General features: G+C 23.9%; 2 protein-coding genes across 8 annotated transcripts in view; one reads left to right on the top strand and one right to left on the bottom strand.

Moving 5' to 3' along the window:
• Nucleotides 1-8,830, bottom strand: part of LOC126903646 (polyglutamylase complex subunit TTLL1-like) — a 43,600-nt gene extending 34,770 nt beyond the window's left edge. For 2 of the 5 annotated variants that reach the window (XR_007703545.1, XR_007703546.1), the window contains exons 1-2: nt 8,550-8,830; nt 6,561-6,757 (exon numbers count right to left, since the gene is read on the bottom strand). The gene's annotated coding sequence lies outside the window, so the exon portion shown is untranslated. Of the gene's footprint in view, nt 1-3,751; nt 4,341-4,706; nt 5,201-6,560; nt 6,758-8,549 lie in introns of those variants that run through there. The other 3 variants (XR_007703542.1, XR_007703543.1, XR_007703544.1) reach the window with 3 other exon arrangements.
• The window catches only part of LOC126903653 (frequenin-1), a 73,617-nt gene that overhangs the window by 43,493 nt on the left and 12,288 nt on the right, over nt 1-17,836 (top strand). The gene's annotated exons all lie outside the window — the stretch shown is intronic.

Here is a 17,836-nt window from a genome sequence, read left to right as displayed (position 1 = left end):
TTCGTAATGATGTTTGTTGCTATTATAAGGTTACGCAATGGGAGTAGTGAAATAAATTATTTTACTTACAGCTTATGGACAATATTGTTATCATCACCAATAAATGTTAAGACATCGGTGAGATCATTCACCATGAGATTTGAAATTAGATGTTTTTAGACTTGATGGGTGAAAAATAAAACAATTTTTTAAATATTTAAATTAATTTTACAATAACAATCGTTAAATTAAGAGAGCTAATAAATAACTCAAAATAAAAATAAAATGCAGGATTGTATGATTATATTTAATTATTTTCACTAAGTATCATTACTTAAAATCATTTAAATCTAATTTTTAGAATTCTTCGTAGCAAGAAGCTAAATTTTAGACATAAAAATAAAAAATATAAATATAAATAGTAGAGGTGTGTTTGAAGTGATTAACAAACATTTTTTTGATATCAAAATTCTCTTGGAAATTAAACTCCAATTTTACTAAATAAGATTTATAATGTAAACCGCAGATATAATCTTTTTTGTTGTTGTGTGTTAGGTTATTATTTCTTATTTTAAAGCTGATTTCGAATTTGTCATGAACCACTGTCCACATTCAAAACCAATATAGAAATAAAACTCGTAATTTATATAGTTATGTATAAGATGTTCAAAAACTAACATTTTTTATTGGTACCATAATTTATAATTAATTGACTTAAATTCTTATTTATTAACCTCTCTACATAACTCTTGATATTTTATTATCTGATAAAAAATTACAAAAATTTTGTAAACATGAAAAAAAGAGGTACTCCATATAGTTTTTTTTTTAACTTTGAATAATACTAAAATAGCGAAATAACTCCTTTCGTATGAAAATATAGCAATGTAAAATTTTAACAGAAAAATCTTTTTTTATACATACACCCAATGTTGAGAAAATCTTAGCCATAATGACTAGATATTTTTATATATGGTTATTTAAATGTCATCAAACATAGATTTTTATTATCTAATTAACAAATATATCGATATTTTATTAATCGAATGAGATGTTCAACAGTACTTAAAATTTATTCATTTTTCCAAATATTATTTTATTATATTTCATACACTATTACATAACACGTTAAGTTAAAACTATAAGCTATAAATGGTTTATGAATCATACGAATGAATCTATTTTCAATGCATCATACACTCAAGCCAGTTTCAAATAAAATAGATTAATTGGCACCATAATATTTTTATTATGGTTTTATTATTTTATTAATATTTTTTACATTACAAAAAAACTCAATGTAATTTGAGACATTTTTTATATTATTATTGATTGATATCTAACAGCTTTAAAATCACTGTCATAAAATACATTGATGCATATATGAAACAAATTAAAAAAAAAGTTTCATATTCACCAATAAATAAATATTACATTATTATTGACTTAATTGGCCAATAACTCAAAGATGACAAGTCTTTAGACATTTTTATTTGTATAGTACACAAAAAAATCTTATATTTTATTTTTGTTTTGAATGATGTAGATGTTCCGTTGCTATGCAAAACACTTCAAAATTTTTACAAAAAAAAATTTACGATTTTTCATTTTAATTCCTTATAACTCCTAAAAATCGAGGTTTCGGATAGTTGATAATGTTTTGGTAGCATCTTCTTATATTAAAAAATTAATAATGACAATGATTAAATTATACGAAGTGGATAGTGCACCCCACACTCCCCCCAAGTGAACATTTCTCACTAATTCATTTTCTGACATTTTACTATCAATTACATTTCATTATCATACATTTTAATACGTAGACTCCATAAAATTAAACTCGAAAAATTAAAAAGCAACAGTTTCTTTTTCATCTAATTGCTTTCTTTTTTCTAATCAAATACGTAATATATCATTCTGGGCAATTGGTTCAAATTATATTATTATATATAAATTATATATTATATATAAAAAATATTATTTTTTTTTTAAATAGTTTTTATTAAACCCATAGTAAAATTTATTTAAGCCTATTGTTAGACACCACTTAGTAGTAATCAAAATATAAAGATTTGTGGAGATTAATTGACCAATCTGGGATGTTTGGGGATTTGGTCAATTAGTGATCATAGGAATCTATCGAGGTTATAGAGTCCAAGGGCTTAGAAAATAAAAACAAGTAGATAGAAAAGGAAATAATTAAGGTCCTCTTTATAGAGGTGATCTAAAGAGGCTGACTGGTAAATCCCTGCAAAACACCAACGCAATGAAGAGGATGTGACCATTTCACGAATACCCAGTCGAAATTTTTATATTTACAGTAGAAATCACATTAAGTGTTTAAACTCTTTTAGGCAACGAAGAGGTTGTATGCATCTCATGAATTCCATTTAATATGATTATGTATATAAGGTCCAAAGTAGTCGGTAATAATCAATTAAATATTGGTCATTAATATAAGTATTTAATCTATTGGTTTATCGTTCTTTACTCAGATTTTTTTTTTATTAATTAGGTTAACGTATGACTTGTCTTGTTTTTTAGTATCAAAATAAACAGCGATGTTCAAAAATAACCAGCGTCTTTTTTTTTTTTGATAATTTTCTTATACAGAGTGTTCAGTAAGTAAGGAAACAGGTCAATTATTATAAACAATGAGAACAATAAAAATTCGTTTCCTTACTTACTGAACATTCTATATGCTTCCGAATTTTCGGAAGAATAAATAAAAGTATTTTGAACACAAAAATATAAATAAATGTCGCACTAATATATACCGACGACAACACGAAGATGGGACTTATAATTTTTCATGTAATTAAGAGGATTCAAATAAAACTTGAATACACAAGATTCTATGAGACCATTACAAAATTGTTAATTTAAGATAAGATTCATGATTAACAATTATTTTATGTTGACATATATGCAATTAATAAAAAGTTGTGTATAATACGTTAATGTTATAACATATTTGATTTGATTTAATTGTATACAAAATGTATAAAATAGAGATTTTACACTTTTCAATTGTAAGATGCACAATAAGACGCATTAGGCATATTATGTCACAACTAAGTATTTTTTTTTGTTTTAAAGCTATTTAGAAATTACGTAAATCAATTTTTGATTAATAATTCCGATTTTATTTTTAAAAAATATAAAATATTCTAATCATTTTTTTAAATAACATCTTATGTCAAAATAACCGAAAATTAAGATACTTTGTTAATGTATTTTAGCTTCGATGCGAAGCTGAGAAGGTATTGGTTTTACTATGTTTTTTTTTTTTTTTTTGTGTCTGTTACCACTTTTTCTCAGCTCTCACCGAACGGATTTCTTTCAACGATACGTCAAAAGATCACAAATCGTATCTAGTCGAAGACATTACCCTTAAAAATTGAAAAAGTTTCCCTCGTTCCCCGTAAATGGGGGAAACCTCCAAAAAAATTACAAATTTAAAAATCGCTAATTTTCGAAATTTTTTCAAATTTTTTTTCTTAAAACTGCCATTACTTTATCAAAAATGAACAAATCAATATAATTTATTTTTATAGATGCTTGATGTCTTTACCTATCATTTGGTATATTTTTTTTGTAAATTTGACCCTTTATCTGCCCACAGGAAGGGACTTAAAAAGACAACTTTTTCACAAAAAATTAACTTTTTCAATTTAACTTTTGAAAATGTTCCGGAAGGTCTGACACTTTTATATATATCTTAAATTAAAGCTAATGTAATATACTTTAATTTGAAAAAAAAAAATTTGACCTCTGGACTTGTCTTCACGGTGAAAATGGCTACCGAATGCTATTTTCGTGTGAAAATTCTCGATTTTATTTTTTATATTATATTTAACTTTATAATGCTATAACTTATTGAAAAGTTTATGGATCCACACAATTTTTTTATGAGAAATAATATTTTTTAATAAACCCTTTTTCATTCGACATACTTTGTCTTAACCGAGATATTAATAAGGAACCAGCAGATCATGAAGCTTTTGGAATAAAACACCAATTTTTTTAAAATTAAATACTATCTAAAGATTTGCATCGAAGCGTTTATTTTTGATAGTGATTTTAATCACTGTCAGATATCATTATACTTGATCCAACTATACCATGGCACCACTGTGCCCCGACCCCCCTGTGCTGGGTTTTTTATGAATTGACTCATATTATAAGTGAAAATTTAAAAAAAAAAAAAAGATTAACTACGATTGCATAATAAATAATTTATTGTCTATTTATACATACAAACTTTTCCGAGCTTTTCACCTCACACAATGGTTTGTGAGAGAAGACCTTAAGGAAATCAATCTATTCCATTTATTTGCTTATTTAGACACATTTTCAAACTAATAACAAACAATTCATAGCTTTAAATATCAGAGTATGAAGTAAGATCATTAATTATATGATATTATCAAAGTGTTCATTCAAATGAAAAATAATTTTAACAGCTTTAAATGCAAGTAAAAAATACAAAATATCGATTTTATGTCTAAACAGATATAAAGGGATAAAGATATCAACAGGCAACATCTGATTATTTAACTATTATCTATAATTTTGTAATACTGTTCTATCCTACTTTTCAAAAATGAATAATTCAAAACGATTGTAAATTTTGATAATAATATTTATTATATAAATATATTTTTTACAGGCGTTACAAATTAGGAAAAAAATTAAAATGCAATATTCATTTATGTAACGTCCGTTTTACTGAATAAAATATTAACTTGAAAAAAATTAATACTTCAATAAATATCAAATCAAAGATAAACCATGAAGAATATATATTTAAATAGTTCCTTATTTCTAACACTATCTAATATATTGTGAGGATCACTGGTTCATATGATATATTTATGTTGTATAATTAATATTTAAAAAAGTGCATTCACAATTAATTATTTTTCACCTCGTTTTGAAAATTATACTTTACTAAGGTTTTTATTTTAAAAAAGTACATTTTAACGACTAGTCGTAGTTATGACTAAATTTATTGTCCCGCAATAAAAATGCAGTTGTTTTTTTAAGTGCGCTTAGTTAAAGAATAAAACAATAAAGTTTATAACAGCATAACCAGTGAACAATATTCATTCTTAAATGCAATTCCGGTTTTCTAATTTTGCGCATAAGTTATTTTAATCAGAAATGAAACCAACCAATGAAATGGTTTTTAATTCAGTATGATTAAAGTACACGCAACCTAAAAAAAACAATATGATGGTTTAGAAAAAAAACTAATTATTTATTCCTTATTTACGTTGAAACTAATTAATCACAATTAAACAAAAAAAAACTAAGTATATGTATATAATAAGAGGTATATAAAATTATAATAAATGTGACTGCAGAATAATTCAGAAAAATACTAAATTTTTATAAATTAAAATATAACAATGATTTAATATATCATAGTTTAAAAAACAATAAAAATTAATAAGGGTAAGAGGTAATTCTAAAAGTGTTCAGTGTAAGGATAGATTTAGCTTCGATGCGAAGCTGAGAATGTATTGGTTTTACTATATTTTTTTTTTTTTTTTTTGTCTGTTACCACTTTTTCTCAGCTCTCACCGAACCGATTTCTTTCAATGATACGTCAAAAGATCACAAATCGTATCTAGTTGAAGACATTACCCTCAAAAATTGAAAAAGTTTCCCTCGTTCCCCGTAAATGGGAGAAACCTCCAAAAAAATTACAAATTTAAAAATCGCTAATTTTCGAAATTTTTTCAATTTTTTTTACTAAAAACTGCCGTAACTTTTTCAAAATGAACATATCAATATAATTTTTTTTTATAGATGCTTGATATCTTTATCTATCATTTGGTATATATTTTTTGTAAATCTGACACTTAACCTGCCCACAGGGGGGGATTTAAAATGACAACTTTTTCACAAAAAATTAACTTTTTCAACTTAACTTTTGAAAATGTTCCGGAAGGTCTGACACTTTTATATATATCTTAAATTAAAGCTAATGTAATATTCTTTATTATGCAAAAAAAAAAATTTCGAACTTTATTTTATCTTCACGGTGAAAATGGCTACCGAATGCTATTTTTGTGTGAAAATTCTCGATTTTCTATTTTACATTTTTAACTTTATTATGCTAAAAACTCGATTTTATTTTTACATTTTACATCAATAGAATTTTTTTATGAGAAATAATATTTATATCATTCTTTTATTCGACATACTTTATCTTAATCAGGATATAAATAAGAAAATAGCAGATCATGTAGCTTTTGGAATAATCCACCAATTTTTTAAAACTAAACACTGTCTAAAGATTTGCATCGAAGCGTTTTTTATGATAGTGATTTTAATCACTGTCAGATATCATTATACTTGATCCAACTATGACACGTCACCACCGTGCCGCGACCCCCCTGTGCTCGGTTTTTTTGTTTGTATATAAAAATATCAGGAGAGAGAATTTTAAATGTAGACTTAATTTATATATTTATAATTATTTATTAATGTTCCTTTTAATTTCTACTGTAATTTATCTCTTCCTTTTAAATGTTGATATGCAAACAAAAAAATTTAATTTATTTGCTTACCTTTATGTTCAGTGTATTATAAAATCCATGATGAAGTTGTAACTAATAAAAAACGACTCAAAAGTCGCAATCAAATTAAAAGTCCCAGATAGCGGCGTCATTATATAGGCTGGTACAGATCGACTTTTTTTGGAATCTTCTCGCCTGATTCAAATCAGATCAGCTCTTTTATTCTGTCGTTTTGTAAGAGGAAATGTCTGTAAATATTTTATAAGAAATATATTAATTGGTTTATTTTAGTTGGGTTTGGTTAAACTAATTAGGTCAATATGCCATCCATTAATCTATAAAACGGATTAATTCTTTTATGATGTTACTCTTAAAGATTCCTTGTAGGAGTACCGTTTATTGAACGTCTTTGTATTACAAGTGCACATGGAATGTTAAATATGAATGAACACATAAATATTAAATATACATAAAAATGTTTATATAAGCGTAGAGAATACAACGTTGTCGATAAAGTATTTCACTAATAATTAAATCATAAAATTTTGTATTTCGTAAAAGAATGTATTTAAATTATGTGTACAAAATAATAAAAAATGTATACGGTCAATAATATTTAGACGAATTTTTTTATAATTTCGACACTGTTCCAAACCTGGCTTTCATCGAATTTAGTTTTTGAAATAATTACTTAAGTACGCGATGAACATTATTTTTTTTATCTAGCCTAGTATGATCTAACGATTTGTGAAAAGTTTTGTTAAAATTGGAGCTAATCCGTCAAAGTTCAACCACTTTTAAAAACTTTCAAAGTTGAATTTAATAATAATTTTTCAAAAGCTTAATTTTTAACTATCACTATTTTTTTATTAAACTTATAATTTTGAAGTTGAATAACTTCTTGCAATTAGCAGATAAATTTATTATTTTTTTGGAATAAGAAATTTAGTAAAATTGTTTCATCAAAAACAATGGTAAATTTTATTTTAAATTAAATATCACCACAAATAATGGAAATACAAAACTCGTTTTTGTCTGAAAATAAAAAGTTTATTTTTCAAAATCAAGAAAAGATTTTTTCTAAAAAAATTGGACTATTTAACTATTGCACAAAACCTTTAATTGTTTTTAAAGGACGTATAAATTTGCGAAAATTATAAAAATATTTATTTTTTACATTCTAAATAACTAAAAAAATTTCTATCGAAAAAGAATTTTTATAGAAATATAAATTATGTATCCACTATACTAGAAGCCGATTTTTTAGTTTAAAAATAATGTGGCATTAATTAATGAGAATTTGTCAAATTGCTTTCTTTTGCATCAAGTAAAAAAATATAAACGAATCAAGTCAAATTCCCAGGTCCATTAAAATCATTAAGTTTTTCGAGGGTCTACTTGTAAAGGCTTGACCGATTAATACATCACATGTCTACATTGTATATATAAATGTATACATTTTGTTCTGTATCCTTTAAATAATGAACAGTTTATATGTAAAACACTACATACAAGTAATAATTATCACGATATATACACTACACTTCCGATTCTATAACTATGATTATGTTGGAGGTATCCAGAGCTTAAATGTATAGCTTTTAGAAGTTTTGCAGATAATTAGGCGCCATGTGTAGAGCTCGAGTTCAGCAGGCATAATAATTTAAATGAGAAACTTGTGTGTACATTATCTAATTATGTACGACACAATCATGGTTCTATGGAGATTTATAAATAAAGATAAAAAACACCCCCGAGAAGAAAATTGAACATTACTTAAAGTACTACAGCAGTTTATGCATTAGGATTAATGAATTACTTACTTAAATTAGTTTTAAAAATATAATTCATAAAAATGTTTATTTTAGAAAGGCGTTTATTCGGATTGATAAATGATTGATAATAATTTAAAATTAACAACTGAAATAAAGAATAATAAGTGTTTGGATGCCTCAATTTATTTTCAATTTTATGTTAAATATTTAAATATTTATAAAGCCATCCTAAAAAGAACCAAGGACATTTTTTTATGGTACTTACTTATAGTTCCAGTCTTACAAGTTCTTTCTAAAGCTCTCGGTAGTTTTTGAACTATATAACTACATTTTATAATAAATTGAACATCTTAACTACTGCCAGTTTAGCTTTTATGCTGAAGTACATAATATAATAAGTAGGCGTAACTCCTTATATGGTTTAAAATTGCTCAATTTATTATTTTATGATACTCTGTCTTTTATGTATAATCATTTAATAGTTTTCGATAAAGTGACCACAGAATTTTTAAATGCTTCTTAATCATCATTTTCATGGTAGTTCATATGACTCTGCAGAAAATTGTCATAAACAAACATTTAATTACTGTATACATCATTATATTGAGTATTAATAAAAGCTTTATTCAAATAAAAGTTATTTTAATGCATTTTTTATGCTTTTTTTTTTTTGTTATTGCTTTTCCATCGTAATCTTAACGACTTATAATAAATTTGAAAATTTAAAATTGAGACGTAAATTTGAACAGATAACTTTATACATAATGAACCATTTTTATACGTTTAATGTTTAACAATTTTTCCTTACTATTTCTGGCATGATTAATAATACGAAGATTTGTATATTCTGTACAAAATATATCTGCACATACTCTTTGAATAGAGTATTCAAAAATTAAATTAAAGTTATAAGTTACAGTTTATTTTATAACCCAAAAATTTATCATTCTAATAAGCCTATTATTATTTTGTAAACCCAATTAATACGCTATTAATTAAATTTAAAATACCATCTATTTGGTTTCAAACAATATAAAGATTAAATAAACAACATTTTTTTTCTTACTGAACGCTGTATTTTAATATTTTTAACTGTATTGTTGTGTGTGTTTTTATCTATTTAGTCTATCCCAAGAAAAATAAAGTTATGATTTTTACGATTTAATTAGATGGTTAAATAAATTGTTTTTATTATACAAAATAATGTATACGCTAAAATGTGTGTATATTAAAAGCATTAATAAATAAGTAATTAATGAAAATTATTCAATTTTAATATAATTTACTTTCTCAAAAAATATATATTTTTTATTTATCATTTTTTTTTAGATATTAATCTGTAAATTCACTAAGAATAATTTTTTTTCGTATTCATACATGATGATTGATAAAAAATTAAGACAAACAATTTCTTAAAAATGATTATAGTTGTCAATTTCTACAAAAAAATATTTTATTTGATTAAAAAACTTTACAATGATTTGTAGTTAAATAATTTTTTTTTTTCATCCCTTTAAGGATAAAAAAAATAGATTTCAATTTTCTGAAACGGTAACCCCTATTTATGGTTTTTTGAATCAAACAATTATTAAAATTAAAAATTTTCAATAGTTACTGAGAAATAGAGTGTTTATCCTTAATTGAATGCCTTATATATGAGTGCACTTTAAACTTTATTTAGTCTGTACTGTGAAGTACAAATATTATGTTCTCTTTATCATTTTTTAATGTAAAAATATAGCATTACTTTTTAAATTAAATATTTTTCTACTAAATTCTTTAACTTCAAAAAAACTTCCAAGAACAATAAACTTATACTTTAATATGACAACAGACTTCACATTTGTTTGATCACTTTGAATGTTAAATGTAAAAAAATAATTTAACATTTTTAATAGTTACAAAAGAATAAGTAAAATATGTAGAAAGTATAGAAATTACAATATAAAAATACAATATAGAAAAATATTCTATTAGATTAATTACTTACTTAAATAAGGTTTATTCCGTGAAAATAAATCAAATTATCCTTAAATTAATTAATTAAATAAAAAATTTACCTAATATTCAATATTCTTCAATACTTACTGAATTAAAATATTGCAAAAATATCATATGTTGTATCAATTTAATTTAAAATAATAACTTTTTTTTTGTACCCACTTTGAATATTATTTTTAACAAAATGAAATATAATAATAATTTGATATTATAATATAATTTCATGAAGGTGAATTAAAATTGCCCAAACTCAGTATAATTTTTAACCCCAAAAAATTTATATTAAATGAAATACGTTTTGTAACAATTTTAATCGTATGTTTCCGAAAATAAAATTCTTCATATAGTAAATCATTTAACATCTAAAAGTATACGAGGCAATGTTTATAACAACATTTTCTTGGCTCGGTTGGTTCTATTCTATTTTCCTTATTTATGTCAAAACGCAAAACTATTCTACTTGGAAATGCAACTTTATATTTTTGTTTCAATGTTTTTTCGTTTTACAAAAGACATATCATTACATCGTTGACGTAAATGTTTTTCCATCAAAGTTCATCGCAACCGAAATCGTAGAGAATGAGTTATGCACTATAAGAGAATAATATACTTTCATAAAATAGTCACAGTATGTTTTCACATTTTAAAAAATATATTTCAAATAAATCTCGTTTTAATTGGTATTGACTCTATTACTACGCATGAAATATGTTATATTTTTCAAATTAATATTTTATTAACTAAGATAAGTACAATTAGCTGATTTTGATGTTTGAATCTTCAAACATAATATATATATATATATCATATAATAATAATTGAGAATATCAATTTTACAATTTATCTTGTTTATTATCATATTCGTGTTTAATTTAATATTCATATGCCGTAAAATATTGCTATTCTAGGTTTTAATTTCAGGATAGACTGTAAGGTAAACGACGTAAGGGAAATTTTCATTTTAACAATCCTCAGTTTTTAAATAAATAGTTTTAACATATTTTGTTACATAATCTGTATTAGGTATTGCTATTTCATTATGTAGAGTTACCCAAAAGGTAATATTTCCCAAGTATGCATTACCATTGTGTTTCTGTATACTATTGATTAAGTAACTATAGATTTTTTTCATATTACACATTTCTAAAACATTTAAATTAATCTAAAAAAAAGTTATTTTTCATAGACATCCTAGGTGTACAATAATATATAGTTCACTATTTAAATAAATTATAGAAATTATAATACTAATAATTATTTAAAAATGACCAAAACTATAAAGTTACAAATATTTCAAACATGGATGTTACAAAATAAAATAGCTAATAAAATTATTAAATAATAATTATTACAATACGTTGTGCAGTAATTTTATAGAAATTTACAAAATTTTAGGTGGAATTCTGTACCACTAAAAATCATCTTATTTAAAAACATCTTGATATTTTTTCTATCGAAAAGTTGTACGGAAATTCTATTTAAGATACTAATAGATGTGTAGGCATTCCTCATTAAAAATTTGTTTCTTTAAATATAAAAAAAAAATTGCTCATTATTAATTATTAATTAAAATAAAAATAGTAATTTTGCAGTTTAAAAGTTTAATGAAGTATTTTCTGAATATGATATCATGAAATCTATACCTTACCAACTTAATTTTCTATGAAATATTGAAAAAGAATTATATTATCATAACAAACGTTGTTTTAGGATAATAATAATGTTCATTTTTTTAATAGGTTTAAAACAAAACTAAAATATTGAATTTCAATCTACAAAAACAAAATTTACACAATTCGAATGAATCTAATTTATATAAAGTTCTTTAACGTTAATATATATTTATTTATGATAATAGAATACATTTTTATAAATATAATCACTAAATGTCGTTGTTTCAAAATTTCAGAATTAATTAATATGATTTGTATACGGTTTTATTTTATTCAATTTAATTGATACCGACTGACCCACACTATGTAACTGAAATAACGCAAATTTACAACTTTTCATTATTATTTTAATTGCTTATCAAATTGATATATTTTATTTAATATAAATTATGAATAAACTGTAAGTAGATATTATCTTTGCTTTTGCAAATTTTAATAAATACATCTAAATTTTAAACCAAATCAAGGTGTACAAAAAATTAAGGTCTATAAACTTGTATAATTTACAATAATTATGAACTAGTAGAGCTATTTATTTACTATGTCTTGTGTACATAACTTAGAACAAAACTAATTCGCTTTGTAAATCTGATAAAATACATGTTACATATTATATTAAGTATAAGTAAGGAGATGAGTTTTCATTCGACTGTCTTATCGATGAAATATAACTAGCTTTTCTTATTTTATATCTGCTATAAATCGCTTTATTCTTCCATGTGGTCTCGTGGGCATTAAGTGTGCGTGTTCAAATACCACAGTCAACTTTATGTGATAGTATAAAATATAAAATAAAAATAGTTCATTTGTATACTTCACATTGGGTATTCTTGAGAAACAATAAAATAACCAAACTTGGTTATCTTAGAAAATATAATTTTAAAATATTAATATTTATGATGACTTTTCAAAAACAATTAAATATTTTATTAGTTCAATTATATAAATGATATAATCTTGTTTATCAAAATGTAAAAATTATTTCTAATTCATTTGAATAGATTTTAGACAAAGTAATCTAATTGATTGAAGTTGTTTTATTTATTTATAAAACGTAATTAATGGAATATTCAGTCATGAGGTTTTAAACCTCTGGATTATTTTACTTCGAGGATAATAAGTAACAGGTGTAACGAAAATGGACAAATATAAAGCATTCTGTGGTATATGAAGAATAATTTAATTTCCATGTTTCTTTAAAGCTGCTTTGCTATTGTTAAACGTGTGAGTGTAAGATAGTAAGTAAAACGTTGCCAAGGATATTATATTTCGTATATTATTTCGAAATCATAATTTTTAAAAAATATAATAATAATTGGCTATAATTGTCGCTAATATTGTTAAAAATTAAAATATTAATTAAAAACTAAAAAATATATTTAACTAAAAATTCACAAAAAAAATACTAATAAAATCGAGGATACATATTTTGGGAACAATGTTACCATTATCAACGCTTAACACATACTGACACCTCGATCAAAAAATGCCCCTTATATACCCCTATTGATCTTATCACTAAGTAATATTATCACAATTTTCCAGTTTACACAAGTTTAATAATGAATTTTTCAGTGGGTCAAGATCCCAATTAATTAAACTATTCTTATTTTTAAACATTTCTATGGCCTCCCTTAAATTGAGTTCTTTGTAATTTTTTATGTTTTAAATTAGTTTTATGGTTTTAATGGAGTGATTATGTTACAATAAATGTCAGCCCCGAGACATTTATCAACTTCTTGTTTTTTATTGTTTCTTAAGTGTTCTTTAAACCTGACTCCTATATTTCTTATAACGAATATAACCTAGTAGTGATAAGGTCACTATGGATATATAATGGGCTTTTTTCTGGTCGTGGTGTCAGTATGTATTTAGCGATGATAATGGTAACATTGTTCCAAAATACATATCTGCGATTTTTTAGTAATTTCTTTTTGTGGCTTTTTCAGTTAATTATTTTAATACTTTTTAGTTTTAAATTAATATAGTTTTAATTTTAAATGAAAGATTTAATGATAATGATATCCTTTCTTACTCTGGAAAGAGAACATAATGTTTTACTATTCTTACAAAATTAAGTGTGGTGAATAACTTGTCTAGCCATTAGTTTATAAGTCATTTTTAATTTTTCAAAAAAAAATATTACTCTTGACAATCATTAATATAAATCCAGTAAATTATTTAACAAAAATTTATAGTTACTTTATGATTTTGAGCAATTTTTTTATATTATTTGATGTAATTTTCTTTGTATGTCTAATGATCTTATTAACTAGTTCAGTCTTTGTTATACAAGGATCATATAAATATATTATTTTATATTTAATATTTTAATAATATCAGTAAGTATGTTCAGTCAGCAAGGAAACGGGTTTCTATTTTTCTCATTGTTTATAACAATGGACCTGTTTCCTTCTGAACATTTTGTACACATTAGTATAAAATTATATATTTAATTAATAAATTTGCAGTATTTTATGCTATAATATTAATTTTTATGATATTAAAAAAATATAGGTAAAGAACTTAATAAACGGTAATTTTTGATAGTTTTTAAACTTTTTTCTTAAAACTGTCATAACTTTTTTAAAAATAAACAAATCAACATAAATTATTTTATAGATACCTTAGACATTTATCTACCATTTGGTATATTTTTTGTGAAAATATGACCCTATTCCTGCCCACAGAAAAAGTTTCAAAATGACAATTTTTCCACAAAAAATTAACTTTTGAAAATGATTGAAAATACTGACACTTTTATATATATCTTAAATTAAAGCTTATGTAATATACAGTAATTTGAAAAAAAAAATTATAATAATTAGAAGGATTTTGTTGTTATTTAGTCCATATGTGAAACTCTATCTTTGTTTTAAATCTGACCAAAAATTGAATCGAGTTTTCAAAGACTTGTTTTTTTTATTATGATTTAGTGAAACTGGGAGATCTTAGTCTTCTAGTTAGATAAGGAAATAAAAAGATAATTTAAATATTAAGATCCAATGTAGTTTTAATGCATTAAAAAATATTTAATTACCTCTAATTGATAACTCACGGTATTTTTACATGATCACTTATGGATGGTCGTAATAATCATGTACATTGATAAAATGAGACCTACCGATTTAAAATATAATATATTATATTTTAAATCGGTAAGGAACTTTTAATGCTAACTATTATTGTTTAAGAGTTTTACTTAATATTTTTTATATTATTATTATTTTTTCATATAAAATGTTTGCATTATCATAATTTTCATATAACAATTTTGTGACAATATTCTTGTGGTTACCTCACTTGGTCAAGTTTTACGATTATTATCCGAAAAGGATCCTAAATATTAGGTTAGACCATGGCGTAGTCGAACATGTCCTAGTTTCACATATGATTTCGTCCTCGAATGTGTTTCTAAATATCATTTTAATCTATACATTTTTGGTTACTTTTAAATAATTAAATAATGAATTATGTTATAAATATTTTAGATGTAGAATCTTTCTAACACAACGAGTTACATAGAAATGATTACTATGATTGAAATGATTTATTAGGAAAAAAAATAGTAATTTTTTGCATCTATCATAAATTTATTGAGAATAATAACTATTAAATTTCTTGAATACATATCAATATAAATAACAATATTTTTTAAATTCTCGTAAATTTTTTTATTTAATTAAGTCAATTTTAAACTTTCAAGTTAAGTTAAAAAAAAGTAATGGTAAAAAGTTCAACCTTTTTTTATTATAAACATTTGTAACAATCAATTTTAAAGGATCAAAAAAAAGATTATATATATCAATAATTTTATATCAATTTTGCAATTGATAATACAAATACCCAGCACAGGAGGGTCGCGGCACAATGGTGACGTGGCATAGTTGGATCAAGTATAATGATATCTGACAGTGATTAAAATCATTATCATAAAAAACTCTTCGATGCAAATCTTTAGACAGTGTTTAGTTTTAAAAAATTGGTGGATTATTCCAAAAGCTACATGATCTGCTATTTTCTTATTTATATCCTGATTAAGATAAAGTAAGTCAAATAAAAAAGGGATTATAAAAAAATATTATTTTTCATAAAAAAATTGTGTTGATCCATACACTTTTCAATAAGTTTTAGCATTATAAAGTTAAAAATGAAAAAAATAAAATTGAGAATTTTCACACAATAATAGCATTCAGTAGCCATTTTCACCCTGAAGACAAAATAAAGTCTCAAATTTTTTTTTACCATAATAAAGTATATTACAATAGCTTTAATTTAAGATATATATAAAAGTGTCAGACCTTCCGGAACATTTTCAAAAGTTAAGTTGAAAAGTACATTTTTTGTGAAAAAGTTGTCATTTTAAATCACCCCTTTTGGGCAGGTAAACGGTCAGATTTATAAAAACAATATATCAAATGATAGGTAATAGTATTATTCATCTATATATAAAAAAATTATATTGATATGTTTATTTTTGAAAAAGTTACGGCAGTTTTTAGTAAAAAAAATTTCGAAAATTTTGAAAATTAGCGATTTTTAAATTTGTAATTTTTTTGGAGGTTTCCCCCAATTACGGGGAACGAGGGAAACTTTTTCAATTTTTAAGGGTAATGTCTTCGACTAGATACGATTTGTGATCTTTTGATGTATCGTTGAAAGAAATCCGTTCGGTGAGAGCTGAGAAAAAGTGGTAACAGACACAAAAAAACCGTTGCAGAATTTTCTTCATATTACATTAACTTTAACTTAAGATATATATAAAAGTGTCAGAATTTCCTGAACACTTTCAAAAGTTAAGTGTAAAAGTAAATTTTTTGAGAAAAAGTTTTAGATCCCCCCCTGTGGACATATAAAGGGTCAGATTTATAAAAAAAATATACCAAATGATAGGTAAAGACATCAAGCATCTATGAAAATAAATTATATTGATTTGTTCATTTTTGATAAAGTAATGGCAGTTTTAAGAAAAAAAATTTGAAAAAATTTCGAAAATTAGTGATTTTTAAATTTGTAATTTTTTGGAGGTTTCCCCCATTTTCAGGTAACGAGGGAAATTTTTTCAATTTTTGAGGGTATGTCTTCGACTAGATACGATTTGTGATATTTTACGCATCATTGAAAGAAATCCGTTCGGTGAGAGCTGAGAAAAAGTGGTAACAGACACACACAAAAAAAAAAAACACATCATAGTAAAACCTTCTGAGCTTCGCATCGAAGCTAAAATATATTATAAGTGAGGTTAAATATTTTATTTAAAAAAAAAATTACTTTTTTATACTTGGATTGTAAATATTTATTTGTGCATCAAACTTGATAAAATTCCGAATACTAATAGCAAGGTTATAACTTTAAGAAGAAAAGACATACAAACAATAACTACTAGGGATTATTACTTACTTAAGAACTTTTATAGGACTAATATATAGAGTAATCCACTATGTCTCGCACCATATCATCAATAGTTTAAAATAAAATGTATATTATAAACACTTGAATAAAAAAAAACTGGAGATGAAGTGCGACTCTTTATTTTTATCTCTAGGCATTTGTAGACCGCAACAGTCATCCCACCAAAGTATAGATATGTTATTAACTTCCAAAATACAAGTTCTAATGTTTTGAGCTGAGTCTTTATCGACCAGTCATTTTTTAGTAGGATCATTTTCTTATTTATAAGTAATTTAAATATGCATATTTCCATTTAAAAAACTAAAGATGATACAATTTTAAGGGGATTTAAGAGGGGATAGAACTATAATTTTTCTGATCATTTTAGTATGTTAAATATACGCATAACTTAGAAGATATTATATGAGACATAGTTGGTAAATCACTATATATGTATAATTGAATATAGATACTTTCTCTTTGTAAA

The sequence above is a fragment of the Daktulosphaira vitifoliae genome, unplaced genomic scaffold (genome assembly GCF_025091365.1).
Source record: "Daktulosphaira vitifoliae isolate Bord-2020 unplaced genomic scaffold, ASM2509136v1 Scaffold_4, whole genome shotgun sequence".
Classification (NCBI taxonomy): Eukaryota; Metazoa; Arthropoda; class Insecta; order Hemiptera; family Phylloxeridae; genus Daktulosphaira; species Daktulosphaira vitifoliae.
Note: the sequence above shows the minus strand (reverse complement) of the source record. Positions and strands in the feature narration are given on the sequence as shown.